The 15,966-nt window shown below is 51.9% G+C and overlaps 1 protein-coding gene across 9 annotated transcripts in view; it reads left to right on the plus strand.

Annotated features, from left to right (window-relative positions):
- Window positions 1–15,966, plus strand: part of SEMA4D (semaphorin 4D) — a 106,537-nt gene that overhangs the window by 42,607 nt on the left and 47,964 nt on the right. The window contains exon 1 of one of the 9 annotated variants that reach the window (XM_084796919.1): window positions 2,127–2,278. The exons of the other annotated variants lie outside the window; for them this stretch is intronic. The gene's annotated coding sequence lies outside the window, so the exon portion shown is untranslated. Of the gene's footprint in view, window positions 1–2,126; window positions 2,279–15,966 lie in introns of those variants that run through there. 9 annotated transcript variants of the gene reach the window in all.

Here is a 15,966-nt window from a genome sequence, read left to right on the forward strand (position 1 = left end):
GCTGGCCAGTGACTTCAAGGGGTTAACCTTTCTCTGCCTCCCACCTCACTGTAGGAGTGCTGGGATCACAGCACACACTACTGTGTGCAGTTGTACATGGGTTCCGAGGATCTGACTGCAAGCCCTCATTTGTCCTGGCTCCTTCGCCCACCACCTTGCTGCTATGGCAGCTGCTGGTAGCATCGCCACTGCCACAGCATTTGCTGCTCCTTTGTGTCCTGTGGGTGCTACCAGCTCCGCCCCTTCTGCTTATGATAAAAATCTGAAGCAGTAAAAAACCAGGGGAGGAAGAAAACTATTGTTAGGCCTAAAGTTTCGACACCAGAGGACCGTACAAGAAAGAGTCTCCTGACTAACTTGAAAAGGGAGCCAATTAGCTTGGTTCCATGGCCAGGAGCAGTGTGTGGCCAATTTTGGCACAACCCTTCATACAAATGAAAGGTTGTATTTGCTCCAGCAACAGGCCTTCTGCTGGGCCCTCTGGGAAGGTGTGCCCTGTTTGATTTAAGCTGGAGATTGCTCAGGCTTGTGTTGCTTTGGAGTGCTGCGTTCTCAGGCTGGTCCAGGCTCTGTCTGGAAGGTTACGATTGAAACATGCTGTGTTTTCAGCTGTGGTTGTAGTGGTCTTCTGCAACTGCTGGAATGTCTTCCAGGTCATGTAGAAACGTTCAGAATAGCCTGGCTGACGTGAAGGCAACCTAGCTGTTTCTTGGGCCTGTGGTTCCCTGTTCAGGGCCCATCAAATGCCTACTCCTAGCCATTTTAGTCAGTAACAGGCAGCATTGGGAGGCTGTTGAGGGAAGGCCCAACATAGAACTCAAAATTCTAGTAGCACTTAACAGTACTCAGTAGTGTATTCAACTATGCATAATGGTGCTTGACTTTTTCTCCCCAGTTCATCAGGGAGAGAAACGGGTCCCCTTACTTGGGAGAGGGATGAGAAACCGCCATAACCGCAGGCTTGTCCTGGGTGGGCGAGGATAGAGGTGCCGCAGCTGACAGCTCCTGGGGCATGGTGGGTTCAGAGGGAGGCCAGCCGCTCACCTGTGGTGTGGCCTGTTCTGGATGAGCCACACACCAGGCTGGCTTTCAGTGGCTGGGCCTGCCAGCTGGTGCTAACATTTGTGTCTCTGATGAGGGTCACGCAAGGAGCCCACACCAATGTAGATGTATCGTGTGACACTCTTTTGGACTGAACAGGATGAGTTAATGCTCATGGGTGGCACTGAAATGCAGTGCCCTTGGTCATGGGCCAGCTGGTTTTCATTTGGCGGCAGCTTGTACAGTAAATGCCTCCTTTAGCTTTTGTTTTCCTTTTTCGGTTTTGTTTTGTTCTAAGGAAAACACACATACTTTGGAAAATAGACACTCTCGCTTTTTGCCAGAAACAGTTTGATGTGGTGTATTGTGGGGTCGGTTGGCTGCAGAGTCCCCATCGCTAGTGCCTCAGTCGACTGAGTTCTGGGTACTGGGGGGTGTGGGTGGTGCTCACAGGTGCCAGGAAGCAAGACCTCTGCTCTGATGGAACGCCTTCGAGGTTTTTATGTTAAGTCACTAATCTCAGAAGACATTTTGCTCCCTGGACAAACTGTTCTCTGAATGTGACCTGCTGATGCTCCGGTCACCCTTGTGTTCAGGTCTGGCCCAGGGTCTTACAGGGCCATGAGTTCCACTGCTGGAGTGTCGCCTCAGCCCTGCACTCCAGTGTCTGGAGGTGGGGAAAGCTTATCTGTGCTTGCCTTTGAGGCTGCAAGTGATTGATAAAACTACATCCCCTGGGTCAAGAAGGTGGCCCTTGGCTGTGCCTGGTAGGCAGAGGCCTACGTAGCATGGGTGCTGGGCTGGGTAGTCCCCTCTCCTCAGGTCTAAGGCAGCCTTTCTCCTTGCTTAACTTGCCCCTTGTCCCTGAATCAGCCCATATAGGAAAACAATCAGGCCCACATTGTAGAACAGCCCTGCTATTTACAGGGCAGAGAATGGGGACAGGCTTGTCCCACGACCTGCAGAGAAGGCTCACCACAGAGCCTTGTCTCCCTACTGAAGGGTGCCTTGTTGTAGCAAGAGTGGACCCAGCCGCCTGCAGCACGTCCCCCTCACCCCATCCCAGACTGTACCCCCAACTCAGGACAGAGACCCCATAGTCAAGACAGATATCTCCGGCGGGCAGAGGGCCTGTTCGAGGGTAGAGTGGCTGCTCCAGAGGAGTCCTGAATGCAGATCCTGCTAGCAGCCAGGGACACAGTGGCCAAAGCGAGGCTGGGCGCCCAGCTGCAGAAAGGTATGCAGCTTGGCAATGGGGTTTGGTGTTCCCTATTTATTGCCTTTGCAAATGGCGCGGGGCTAAGTGGGATGTCCTGAGAGTGCACTTTCCTTCCAGGAGCCCAGATGGCTGGTGCCCAGGAATGGAGGAAAATGGTATTTAGGTGGAGGGTGGAGTGTTGGTCTGAGCATGTGGCTGTCCTATACCTTGAAGGCGGTGGGCATAGCCCAGCCATAGAGCCAGGTCCATCACTTGCTGCTTGGTTGGCGCTACCTGGCCTGGGGCTGACCCTGGGTTCTTCTGGTAGGTAGCCAGTAGGCATCTGCATGTGCTGATGCTGGCCCGGGTTACACTCCTCTTTGTTGTTTGAATTCATTTATCTCGGGTTTCTGTCTCTCGTACTCTCTGTGGGGAAGGAGTGGTGGCCTAGAGCGACTGGCTTGCTGCCTGTGGGTGTGGCCACGCAGGGTCTTGCCGTTCCCCACAGCCCAGGGAAGAAAGCCCTCGGTACTTACTTCAGCAGAGCCATAGATACAGCTGCTGGGTAGGAGAGTGGCACAGCTGGGGTGGCTTCATGCCACTGGGGTCTGCAAACCAAAGGGCTTTGATGGCGTGTGTGTGTGTGTGTGTGTGTGTGTGTGTGTGTGTGTGTGTGTGTGTGTGAAAATCAGAAGACTAGGGTGTGTGCTGTCCTAAGGATGGGGACAGGGAGGGACAGCCAGGACCAAATTGTCAGTGCCTGCCCTGGAACTCCCAGGACAGAAAGCATGGAGCCAGAGCTCAGAGGTTGCCTCAGAATGGGGGGGGGGGGCTTCCAGTCGTGTATTTGGTCTGTGTTTTCCTGCAACTTCCCATGTTCCCCAGGGTCCTGAGGCTTTTACTCAGCCCACAGTCATTGCTCACAGCCTTAGGCCTGCCCCTTCCCTACGTCACTCCAGTGGCGTTTCTGCCTACCTCATGCTACGGCAGGTGTGCTAGGAGGTGTCCCTCAGTGACCCTGGGGAACACAGCTGGCTCAGGCAGGGGCAGTTATGGACTTCCCCTTATTAAAACACCAATCCATTGCTTTCCAGCAGGAACAGGCTTCACCGGACACAGCAGCAAACAAACGTGTATCTGCCGCGGGTATCTTGCTGAAAGCTGACAGCTGCTCTTGAGATAGAACTTCAGCCCTCCCTTAACTGTCCCCTCCCTCCTCCCCCCTCGCTGGGTCCAGGGAGCCCATGGATGTGTGGATGGACATTCAGGGCCATATTCCTTAGCCTCAGTTTCCCTGAATTCCAAAAGAAATCAGGAGACAGACTTTGGCACAAGAAAAAGGAATAATTTATAGCTTAGCCTAATTGGAGAGAGAAAGAAGCTCTGGCCAACTTATAATTCCTAGAAACCATGAGACAAAAGCCAGATCTGTAGACTGAGCCATGAGAGAGCGTAAAGGGGCTTTCTTCCAGTGCGGTTGGGGTCAGCTCACACACGGTGCTTCCACCAAGCAAACCATTGCCTCCGTCTCAGCTGGTAGGGTTGTTGTTTATATATCCTTTTCACAAGTTCGGCTGTTAACGGTCATTTTTATTTACTTATTTGTCTTTTTAATGAGTTTATAAAGTCACATTCCCTTATAGCATTGTTATGCACCCTTAGTTTTGGCTGATTCTCCTCCTACCTTAGTCTTTCTGCCCCTATTCTCTATGGAACCTGCTCCTCTCCCCTTCTCCTTTCTGCTTCCAAATCAGTTGTGTTCCATTCCCCTTCCCTCCTTACCCTTTGAAGCCCACTTTCCTGGCCTCCCCTAACACATACTCTCAGTTAAATACATATAGTTAACAATTGGAAGCTAGGATCTGCATGTGAGAGAAATACAGAGAGGTTTTGTTGTTTTAAGTTTGGTGCAGGGAAAAAAAAGGGGGGGGGGTTGGTGTTCTGTCTCAATGATCCCCATTTATGAAAGAGAAAAGAATCTCTTTGAGTTTTATGGGATGGCAAGTGGAAAATTCCTACCTGTTCTGGGCCCTGCAGAGGGGTGCCTTCCTTTGATGGATGTTGAATACAGGTTGGTCAGCCTCAAGCTGGCTCCAGCTGGACTGTCTGTCAAACATACCAGTTTTGCAAATGAAAAAAGGGGTCATCTAACGAGTGGTGCACAAGGGTCTCCTCTGTCACCAGGGCCCCAAGCCCTCTTCTCGGCTTTGGATTTTAATGACAGGTGTACTATTTTGGGGATCTGCAGGGGCCTGAATGAATGTCCTTCAAGACATTCACGTCAGAGCCTGTGACTGTTAGGTGACCTGGCGAGGGGCGCCTAGCAGAAGATATCATCATCTGTGTGGGGCTGAGGTGGGGACGCTGTCTCTGACAGTTCAGGCGACAGGATGTAATCATCAGTGAACTGCTTGGGGCGGGGCGTCCATTGCTGTTGGAGGGGGGCAGGGAGGGGGTGGCCTTCTACTTCCCAGGCCCTGTTCCCTGGGACCTGTGAGGTGAACTGGTAACAGGGAGACCAAGGGGAGACAGGCGGGCCGACTTTAGTGTCTTCATGTGTATTGGAGCCTGACAGAAGAGAAGTCAGACTCCGCAGAGGCAGGCCCAGGCTTCCGATCCATTTAAATGAATGGTGATAAATCACAGAGACGGGATTAGACAGAAGAGGGCGGGGTGGTGGGAGTGAGTTGTGTAACAGCGGCCTAGAAATGTGGGAGAGGAGGGTTGGTTTCTACCAGCCTCGCCTCCATTCTTCCTGGTGTGGGATAGACAGTACCTGTACATATGAAAGTTGATGTCGTGTCTCTTGGCCCAACTTTTATAACTGGAACAGTTGGAGTCAGAGCCTGGGGCTCGGCAGTCCCAACAAGCCAGGCAGAGCCACCTGTCCTCAATAAGCCAGTTAAAAAAAAAAGTAACAATGGGCAAAAGCATAAAAAAGGAGATTTATTCAGTGTGATCACATTGGACATTGGGAGGAAGAACAAAGAGGTCAAGTGGTACCTGCCCAGCGTGCACGCGCACGCGCACACGCGCGCACACACACACACCGGGACCGTCTTCAGGGCCCTGGGAGGCCCGCGCAGCTAAGCAGTCCTGGTCAGATGTGGTCCCGGCCGTTGGTGACCAATCATTGTCTCAGCTCTAGTCTTTCCTGCAAGGTGTCCTGACAAGTTATGGGACTGTATGAGGTCTCTTCCTAGGAGAGAATGCCTCTGGCCGGTCCAGGCTTCTGGCTTGTTCTTCTCTCTGGGGGAAATTCCAGTTTCTTGGGGTCCATTGTTTCAATAGTCTGATAGCCAAAGGGGGCACTAGGGTCTCTTTAGAATATCTTCATTCTGGCCCGGACTGGGCAGAGTCCTCACCTGCCTTCAGATCTCAGTGATCCTGGTGACAGAGCCCTGGTTGGCCTGGAACACTGGGATCCCACTTGCTGGCTGTGTTGATGGAGGAAGGTCCCTGGTGCAGGAAGCCTGTGGAGCTGGGAGAAGCACAGTGGCACGTCCAGGCACCTGGGCGGCCGGAGCGTTCAGCCAGCCCTCTGCAGCCGTTCTGTAATGTATCTGTGTTGTTTCAAAAACAGTGAGTTCGGAGTCCGTTTCAACAGCAGTTCCAAGGAGACATCGGTGCCCCCTAAAATGATGCGGTCCTCAGGAGGATTATCTGTATCATTGAGAGACAGATGAGGTCAGTGATGGTGCTGCTGAGCAGGGATGCAGGAGCTCTGTCCCTGCCCGTGTTGATTTGCAAAGGGCATGAGCATGCCCACCTGCTGCCACTGCCATTGGCCCAGCAGGAGCTTGCAGTGGCCGGCATCATGGACCACAGGTACTGCAGGCCTTAGTTGGAGGCATAGATGGAGACACTGAGGGGCTGGACAGATGCCAGCCCTTAGAGGGTAGGTGAGATTCAAGGACCAGGGAAAGTGGCTTATGTGTCCTTACTCCCAGGAAGGGTCAGCAAGTTGGGGAGAATAGTGGGCAATACCAGGCCTGTATCCCCAAAGTGAAGTCCCTTTGAGGGATGGGCACAAGAAGATGTGCCAGCTCAGTCAGGTGTGTCAGGAGCCTCAGCTGCCCAGGGAGCTAAGGCAGGAGAATCATTTGAGCCCAATAGTTCAGGGGCATCTTGGCAACAGAGCAAGACTACCTCGCCTTCCCAGTCTCAAATAAGACAAAAAGATAGGCCATATTGGTCAGCCACAGAATAGGCCCTTCTTTGTTGGGCAGTGCCTCAGCCCCCAGGGACCTGTCTGGGGTGTGTTCTTTGTGTGAGTCTACTATGAATTTAGACCTGGGCAAGCAGCCACAGGCTCTGGGCTGGCAGAGTGGAGGGGTCAGTGTGAACACCTTCAAACCAAACATTTTCCTGGTGCTTCCATTGGGTGTGTCCAGGAAGTGGAACCAGCCAGCAAGGTTAGCTTTTGTAGAGGCTTAGTGGGCTGGCTTGGCTGCTCTCTCTTCTGTGTTCTCTGGGTGTCAGGAGTTTCAGGCCCAGAGTCCTTAAGGTGCCATCGACACAGGGCACAGGCCGGAATGTGACTCCCCGGTCCCAAGTGTCATCGCTGCACATGCTGATCTGGCAAGCATGGATTCTGTGGACGGGTCCCAAATCCTTTGCCGGCCACCTCTGCATCAGTCCTCTGCCCACAGGCAGGCTCCAGTGCTTGAAGAAGGCTTCTCTGTCTGAGTCACTGTTCTGTTGCTGTGAAGAAACACCATGACCAAGACAACTTATAAAAGAGCATTTAATTGGGGCCTCACAGTTACAGGGAGGTAGAGTTCATGACTGCTATGGCGGAGAGCAAGGCAGCCGGGAAGCACGCATGGCCTTGGGACAGTAGCTGAGAGCTTCCATCTCTTATCCAAAGGTTGGAGTCAGAGAGAGCAAGACACACGTCCTCCAACAAGGCCATACTTTATAGTCCTTCCCAAAACAGTTCCACTAACGAGGGACCAGACCAAGCATTCAGATCTGTGAGCCTGTGGGAGCCATTCACATTCAAGCCAACACACCCTGGAGGCCACTCGGGGCTTGGCACATCTTCTCAGCTTACGTGCTTGCAGGAGTCTGAGCATCTTGGGTCATATGGTAATGTTCCAGGTCCACTTGTGTTCTGGCCTCCTGGCCAGCGAGTCCTTTCCTTTGTGGATGGTCTCAGATAAGGTGTGGTATCTTCTTTCTTTTTCTTTTTGTGAGGCAGGGACTCTGTGTAGCCCAGGGAGCTCTTTAGCTCTTCCTTCGCTTGTCTCCACCCCCTGAGCATTGGCATTTACAGGTGAATGACGCCATGTCTGGTTTAGAAGATACTGGGATTGAAATGAGGACTTCATGCACACTAAGCACAGAGCTACCTCTCCAAGCCCTCGTTTTTCTTTGGGTTGAGATAGGGTCTTGCTGCGTTGCCTAGACTGGCCCTTGACCTGACTGGCTGGAGCCCTCAGCCCCTGAACAGCCAGGACTGCAGGTGAGTGATGAATGGAGAGAGCCCTTGTATTGAACGGCTCTGAAAGTGAGTGACTGACCTACGTCAGTGAGGTGGTCACGAGTGAAGGTAGGTGACCTGGTGGTCACTGCGGGAGAGATGCTTGTGGATTTCAGTCTTGGCCACCTTGAGGGGTCACTCCCTGGGGTTGGGGTGTAGATCGTCGGAGGCCTCTGCATCAGCACCAAGAGGGCAGCTCTGCTCCCAGGTGTACACAGTGGCTGCGCAGAGCCACTCTGCCTGGCTCTAGCTCCCACAAGCTGGCTGCACACCACCCTGACTCTTTTCTGTGGGTCTTTTCCTTTTCCTTTTTAGAGATAGTAAATATCTAGGTGAGCAGGTGCTGCTGGGAGATGTAAAGACCAGAATTCCCTTGAACCCCAAAGATAACCTCTTCCTGTGGGGGTGGAGGTCTCCCCAGTCATTGTAGACAGAAAAAAATGTCTTCCTAAGGAGAGTTGACTTTTTAAAATAAATCTTTAAGATTAATTAATTAATTAATTTATTATACAATGTTTTGCCTGCGTATACAACTGCAGGCCAGAAGAGGGCACCAGATCTCATTATAGATGGTTGTGAGCCACCGTGTGGTTGCTGGGAATTGAACTCAGGATCTTTGGAAGAAGAGGCAGTCCTCTTAACTGCTGAGCCATCTCTCTACCCCTGCGTTTTTGTTTTAAAGATTTTTTAAAGTGTGTGTGTGTGTGGGCGCGTGCGTGCGTGCGTGCGTGCGTGCGTGCGTGTCTGGAATCTGTTGATTCCCCTGTAGCTAGAGTTACAGGCAGTTGATGGGCCCAATGCCGGTGCTTGGAACTGGGCCCTTTGCAAGAACAGCAGGTGCTTTTAACCACTGAGCCATTTTTTCAAATCAGAGAGTTGGGGGTTTTTTTGTTTTTGTTTTTTTCTCTTTTCTTGCTTTTCAAGACAGGGTTTTTCTGTGTAGCCTTGGCTGTCCTGGACTCACTTTGTAGACCAGGAGGACCTCGAACTCAGAGATCCACCTGTCTCTGCCTCCCAAGTGCTGGGATTAAAGGCGTGCGCCACCACGCCCAGTGAGAGTTGGTTTTTAAGTTGCTTCCCCTTCAGGCATGCCTAGATTTTTGACATATAGAACTTGTACCCAAGAACCATACGACCTAATAAACTAAGTAAATTGCATCATCTTCTAAGTGAGCTTACAGGTTGTTTGTTTGTTTGTTTGTTTGTTTTGAAACAGGGTCTCACTGTGTAGCCTTAGCTGGCCTAGAGCTCACTTTGTAGCTCAGGCTGGCCTTGAACTCAGAGATCTGCCTGTCTCTGCCTCCCAGATACTAGGAAGCTTACATGTTTTTATTGGGCCGTGCTCATTGCTATCCTGGGCCACATGTAGATCAGCAGATGGATGAAGCCACCAACACCAGTCTATTTGAGTAACCAGCACTGCCAGGTAATGGAAGCTAAGCTGGGCCCAGGTTGCAGCTGGTACAGTTGGTCTGTGACTCTGGTGTAGAGGGAGGTAACGGACCTCAGAGCACAGGTGAGGAGATGACGGAGGCCCAGGTCAGAGCTGAACAGCAGAGCTGTGAAGATAAGATGATAAGTGCCTGTGAGGTGAATCTGAGTGTGCACCTGGAGTTTGGAGTTTCTGAGGGTGAGGATCTCAGTTTGGATGAGGCCAGTTCTCTAAAGGTATCAGGAATGCCTTATGGGGATACTGAGGCAGGATGCATCAGAAGAGAGGATGCCAAGGTGGAAAACGAAGAGCACTTGGTACTAAAGCTAATACTGACAAAAGACCCCAGACACATATTTAGAAGACCCAGAGGAGTGCAAAAAGGATGCTTAAAAATGCCTCTAAAAGCCGGGCATGGTGGTGCATGCCCGTAATCCCAGCACTCTGAGAGGCAGAGGCAGGAGGATCGATGTGAACTCGAGGCCAGCCTGGTCTACAAAGGGAGTCCAGGACAGTCAAGGCTACACAGAGAGACCCTGTCTCAAAGAAAAAGCCTCTAAAAGTTCCATCTTCCGGAACTGAATGTGGGCCATTCCACTTGTGTGCAGGTGACAGTGTCCAAATCAGCCTAGGTGCTGCTGCTGTGAGACCCACATGTACCTGAAAAGCAGGAGCGGCTGCCCCTCCAGGTGTGGGGAGTCAGTGTGGAGGTGCCTGGCCCAGCTTCCAGGCTTCATCCTTGGTTGGGACTGTGATTACATCGAGTTACCCTGCATTTAAGCGCTCTCCTATTGTTCTGTATTCAGTGCTGTATTGTGTTTGTCTGTACTTGCTGAGAACTGCTGGCGTGCATGTTGTACGCCCTGCTGCTGTTATTTACTTAATCCTTCCTGACGGGTGAGCATATGCTATGAGGATAATTTTTGCTCTGAAGCCAACTTGGAGATAGGTATCTCCGAGATGGCATCTCCTCGAACGTGAGGGGTTGTGCAGGCCAAGGAAGTTAACATGGCTGAACTGTCAGGCCCTAGCTCACTGCTGTCCCCTGGGACCGTCTGCACAGGGGACTGTGTAAAGGTGGGTCTAGACAGCATGCAGGCTCCTCTGCTTGTTGGTGGAAGTAAGATGCAGTTGGGTGTGGCTAGTGGATGGGTCGGGTTGGGGCACTGTTGCTAGAAAACTTCCTCTCCTTGTGGAATTTTGTGATGCACTCATTCCCTGTGCTGAAACCCCCATCCTATGACTGAACAATTCCCTATTCCCTGAACCTGTGTCACTCAAGTTTGTCCCCTGGCCCCTCGCCCAAGGCTGTCCAACTCACAGCTTGTGGCTTTCCCACCTTTTATTTGTGGAGATCAGTTCTCGTTGGCCTCGAGACAGGAAAGCCTTCCGTGATCAAGCTACTTACAGAAGATTTGATGTCTGTGTGGAACCTACACATTCCCACACACGTCATCCTGGGGTTGCTCCTGTGAATACAGCGTACACTGCACGAGTAGTGTAAGGAGTAAGGACAAGTGTATGTGTGTTCCGTCCAGGCCTGGTGCCTTTTGCATGTGTCTTTTGTGTGCCTGTGTCGGGGCACACTTGAGTATGCCATACTGCCAGAAGTAAGGTGTGCAAGTATGGAAGTCTATGCCGAGAGTCTGCTTGTGTTGCACCACCACATGTAGTTTTTTTTTTTTCACATGGGCTCTGTGGCTTGAACATTAGTCCCAGGTTTGCAAGGCAAGGATCTTACCCACTGAGCTATCTTCCTGAGCCCCGACTTTCTGTGCCTTTAAACACATGGGTGCCTAACAGTCCTGACACCATGGAAGCCCCTGTGGTTCCAAGAGTGGAGCCTCTTCCTCCTGCAAAGCTGCCTCTGGTCTGCACTTGGGCCCTTAAGCTCTGCCAGCTGCACTCTCCTGCCTGTGGACAGAGAGAAGATGGACGGGACCTGGCAGACTGACGTGAGCCGTCTTCTCTTCACCAGGCTGCCTCATCACAGTCACCAGCGTGGAAGGGCCTGGGATGGCCCTGGCCTCCAGAGTGGTGGGCACTGTGCTCAGTTAAGGACAAACCATTGTCATGAGGCACAGATGAGGCTGCAGGACCACCTCTCCACTTGAACGTGCAGCCTAGCTTAGCTTTGTGAAAGAATGCTCTGGAATCTTGGCTTTTCCAGCTGATTATGAGTTCCTAGGAGTTCTAAGGTTTGATGACCCGGGCATGGCGTGAGGCAGTTTTACATGTCCTTTCAGCATTTTTTTTCCTATACTTAGGGATGAGCCTGTCTCCTTCCTGTGTCCCCAAGAGATGCGGCGGTGGCCACATCTCTCCACAGCAGCTGCGCGCTGGAAGTTGGTAGTGCATTGGTGTCCGGTGCCAGTGACTCACCGACTATCCTATGTTCCCTGTGACCGACCCACCATGCCTCACAATCTGAATCATCTAGGAATTAACCCAGCACAGGACAGAAGGCCTCTCACCCACCCACTCTGACATCCCTGGCCTGCTGGCAGACAGTCCTATTGTAAGGCTCCTAGAGTGCAGGTACTCAGGGCCAGGGTCTTCAGGTCAATCTAGAGCTCCAGACCCTGGAGATCCAGAGAGATCCAGGCTGCCAGCAGCAAAGGGCCTCTCAATAGCAGGGCAGCGAGGCTTGGTGACTCCTTTTCTGCTTGGAGTGTACAGCGCGTCCTCCTATTTCTGGGTTTTTCTTGGTCTAATGACAGTGAGTCCTCCCTGGGTCCAGGGTCCAGGGACACACTGAATGAAGTTCTGATGGGAGCAGTCTTTCTGGGTCATTTTCTACCTTGAGGGACTTCAGGCGTCTGTAGCAGATGCAAGGAGCACCCCTCCAGGTCATGAATTTACTTAAAGTTGCTTCCTGATGCCAATGTCTGAATAGGGCAGTGGTTCTCACCCCATGGGTTGTGACCTCTTTGAGGGATAGAATCAACACAACATGAGGAACTAAAGGGTTCCAGTCTGAGGAAGGTTGAGCATCACTGCCGTAGAGGAAGTCAGGAGAAATGGCTCCTGTGAGTGGCTTGAGAGAATGGATAAAGTAAGTTGGGGGAAATCACTTGAAATTTATGGACCACAGCTGTACAGCCTCCAGAGTGTTCTACACATATGTGCTGTGCACATGCATGTACAAGCTTATGTGTTAGAGGACAGCAGATACCTTTACCTGCTGGGTCATCTCTACAGCCTGTCTCATCTTACCTGAGGGCCATTTTGGCATTTGGAGACTAGAAATATGTAGCAATTCTGGCTGTAAAAACAGTGGCAACAGTTGCACCACAACTGTCTTGGGGCAAAGGGACCCAGGCACCCTCATATCACTTGCCTTTTCCTGACACAGCCATGTATAAGGTAGCATCTTGTCTCATGGCTGTCACTTTGGTGATCCGTTCACTCACCTACACGCTGAGCATCAATGGAAAAAAATGTTGGTTACTTAGGTTCCATTGTGGTTAAGAAGCCGAAACACTGAGCTGGTCAGTGGTGGCGCACACCTTTAATTCCAGAAGTCTGTAGGCAGCGGCAGGTGGAGCTCTAAGTTTAAGGCTAGCCTGGTCTACAGAGTGAGGTTCATACAGCAAGGGCTCCACAGGGAAACCCTGACTTGAAAAACAAAACAGAACAAACACAAATTTAAAAAAAAAGCGGGAGACATGTTTTGTCTTGAGCTTGGGCCAGGAAAGGAGGAAGATAGAGTTAGGAATTAGAGGTCAGGCCTGATGACACAGTAAAACCCAGCTCAAAATAGAAAAAGAAAGGGAGGGAGGGGGGAACCCAAAAGTTAACAGAACTTTAAGCTGCAGTGAGGTTGCAGAGGTGTGGTGTGGGGGCCTTGGGGGGAGGCAGGGATCCATTCATTGATTAAGGTGACCCACACAGTGTGACAGTTGACAGTTGGCAGTTAGAGGAGCCTGGAAACCCTGATGATGCAAACTAGGGAGCTTGGACTTGCAGGGCTGTTTAGGAGAGTGGGCAGCCCCTCCCATGGGTGTGCCACACCCCTAGAAAGGCATCGGGAGATAACCTCCCACGGACCCGGGCCCCCTTGTCTAGCAAATCTTGATTATGACCCCTGTCAAGTTGGCCTGACCTTGTAATTTTGCTGTGCATTTCTGAAGAATTGCTAGAGATGGAAGGAATTTGCTCGGGTAGCAAGTTCCCTCGGCTTGGGGAACTTAAAGAACAAATCCCGGTTGGCCTTGGCCCTGTCCTCGCTGCCTGTGTGTTCATACATCACCTGTGCACCTATGAACTGCGTCTGAGAGCAGCAGAACAGGAGGAGCCCGGCCCATAAGAAGAGCTGGTGCTTTGGTCTTCTGGCCCCTTCCCTATAGAGACCTGGCAAGAACCAGGAGGAGTCCCACCGTGCACAGCCCATGACAAAGCCAGGGACCTTACAGTGCTCTGGCCAAGCCACGTTGCCACTGAGAGTAGTAGGTGGGCTGGAGCTGCAGATACGTCATCCAGGCCAATGCAGGACTTAGTAGTTCAAAATCCTTGTTGCATATAGGGAAGAGGGCTGAGCCAGGGTCTCATGTAGCCCATGCTGACCTTGAATTGACTATGTAGCTGAGGATGGCCTTGAACTTCTGACTTGTTTGCCTTTGCCTCCACAGCTAGGATTATGAGCGTGCACCCACCACCAAAGCCAGTTTTAAACAGTGTGGCTTTCACACCTTAGACTTCATACATGCTGGTCAGGCATTATTCCACCACCCTTAAGAGGCCTTGGCCTCACTTAGAGCAAATGCAGCTATGCTCCTTTCGTGCGTGGCTGAGCCATCTCAGGGAGGCCTTTGTGACAGGCTGCATTTCACCAGGAGCAAGACTGCCACCCAGTTAGCCTCACCAGCCAGCTCTTCACTGGGTGCCTTCCTCAGGATTCGGCTCTTCACACAGATCAACCTCAGCTTCTCAAACCTCAGGGGGAGGCAGTGACCGTCGAGGCACTGCTGCTGTTGGTCAGCTCATCTTCTGAGGGGAAGAAGCAGGCCCAGAGAGGCCCGGCAACTTCCTTAAGACCACCTAGCTTGGAGGAGCCTGACTTTGAGCTGGTAGTTTTGACCTTAGGGCCCCTTGATCTAGTCGTCTCTGCTGGGAATGTGGGGACACTCCAGCTACTGTCCTAGAGGCGAGAGAGAGGAGAGCTTCTGGCTCCTGAGAGTGGAAAGCCTTGCTCTTCTCTGAGGAGTGTGTGTCTTCCTTCATTCTGTGAGCCACCAGCAGACGCTTTGTTAAGGAGGAGGCTAAGGTGTCCTGAAAGCCCACGCATGGGGAGGGGCCCACGGGTAGGGTGACTGAGGTGACGGGACTCATAATAACTTGTGTGGTTTTGTGTTGAGGAAGCAGAAGAAAACGGTCTGAGTAAACGGTGAACACCAGACGGACACCCAGGGTCTGGGTGGCTGGCTGACGGAAGTATGTTGTGACATGAATTTGGAGCTGCCTGGGGACAGAAGTTGGACAGAGGCACAGGAGTCTAGGTGGAAAGGAAGTGGGTACAGTGACAGACACAGAAACCCCAACCGCACTGTCCTCCCTGCCCTGAGGCAAAGGTGATGATGGTGTCTGGTTGGCTCCATCGAGCAGCCCTGGCTGTTCCTTCATTAATGAAGTGACAAGTGTGTAGAATGCCTCCCGAAGGGAGTCCTTCCATTTCATAATGCTAGGTCTTCACATTGCAATCTAAGCCTCCCTGCCCCCCCATATCAATCCCTGCCTTTGTTTCCCCTAAACTGTCTTCTGACTTGACCCCAGAGACTGCCCGCTCTTGCTACCCGTGTGACAGAGACTATGTGAAGGGGTCACCTTGTATCGTTTGCAGACTCCCACAGGGAGTGGCATGTGACTCAGTGCTAGGGGGGGACGATGCGGCTGGGCTCCGTCTGTCCTGCTTCTGAATCTTCTCCTTCCAGTACGCAGTCTCCAGTTGCCTGCAGTGTAGGCTATGCCCCTGTGCTGCTGGCATGGAGTCACTGGGCACAGGGAGCCCGCTTAGAGCGCCCTGTGCCTGATGCTGTACTCCACCGTGGGCACTTGTTTCTGCTTAGCTTTAGAACTATCGTGAGAGAGAAGAGAGGGGCTGAGGTATACAGCTCACAGGCAGATTGCTGGCCTAATCTCTGGGTTCTCACCCAGCACCCCTTAAAATCAAGCAAGACAGGGGGTTTGCCACCCACTTAAATCTTGTGAATACGTCGTCTGGTTTTCCCTTGGTTTCCTTAGAAAGATGAAAGGGACAGAAGCCTGAGGACTGGTGAGATAGCTCAGCCAGTAAAGGTGCTTGCTGCCCACCCACCTCAGTGACCTGAACTGGATCCCTGGGTCCCACATGGTCGGAGAGGACCAACTCCTACAAGTTCTCCTTGGACTTCCATACATGCTGTGGTGCTGATACGCGCACGCGCGCGTGCGCACACACACTAAAGTCTTATTTAAATTTTTAAAAATCTGAAAAGAATGAGGCAATGAGATTATACTTGGTTTCGTTTCTGGGCTGGGTCTCACGTAGTCCAGGCTGGCCTTGAATTCACTCTGCAGCCAGAAGATCTTGAATTCCTGTGCTGGGATTACAGGTTCGCACGACCACACCCAGTTTATGCACTTCTGAGGATAGATCCCAGGGTCGATTTCATGCCAGGCAAGCTTTCTAACTGAGCCTGCTGAGACTTTTTCTAATGTATGGAGTCTGCTCTCTGTGATGGGGCAGTGTGCACACACATGGTTCATGTTACTCAGAAGTGGCTGCGGTGGCTGGGCGTCATGACACACCTGAAATCGCAGCAGCTGAAAAGC

This window comes from Acomys minous (genome assembly GCF_964271855.1).
Source record: "Acomys minous genome assembly, chromosome: 9".
In the NCBI taxonomy this organism is placed as follows: domain Eukaryota; kingdom Metazoa; phylum Chordata; class Mammalia; order Rodentia; family Muridae; genus Acomys; species Acomys minous.